Consider the following 362-nt stretch of genomic DNA (forward strand, 5'->3'; position numbering starts at 1 on the left):
ACCATGTCACTCAGCATACAGGAGAAGCTAAATACCAGTGTAAATTTTGTCAGAAGAATTTCCGCCGTCTTAAGAATCTCAAGGAACACATCTTCATCCATACTGGACAAAGACCTTATGCATGCCCTACATGTGATCGAAGATTCAGCAACAATGGAAGCCGCTACGCACACAGGAAGAGGTGCCAACTAGATTTCTTAGAAAATCAAAACCGTAATGAAGAAGCTGAAGCCATGACGGAAGAAGTATTCCGACAACATATGCACGAAAGATTTAATCAGACATTTACTCAACTTTAATAGTTATTATAATAAAAGTGTTTCCATTCCAAAACTTACTAAAGAAGTTACTCTTTAATTGTG

The sequence above is a fragment of the Homalodisca vitripennis genome, chromosome 2 (assembly GCF_021130785.1).
Source record: "Homalodisca vitripennis isolate AUS2020 chromosome 2, UT_GWSS_2.1, whole genome shotgun sequence".
Classification (NCBI taxonomy): domain Eukaryota; kingdom Metazoa; phylum Arthropoda; class Insecta; order Hemiptera; family Cicadellidae; genus Homalodisca; species Homalodisca vitripennis.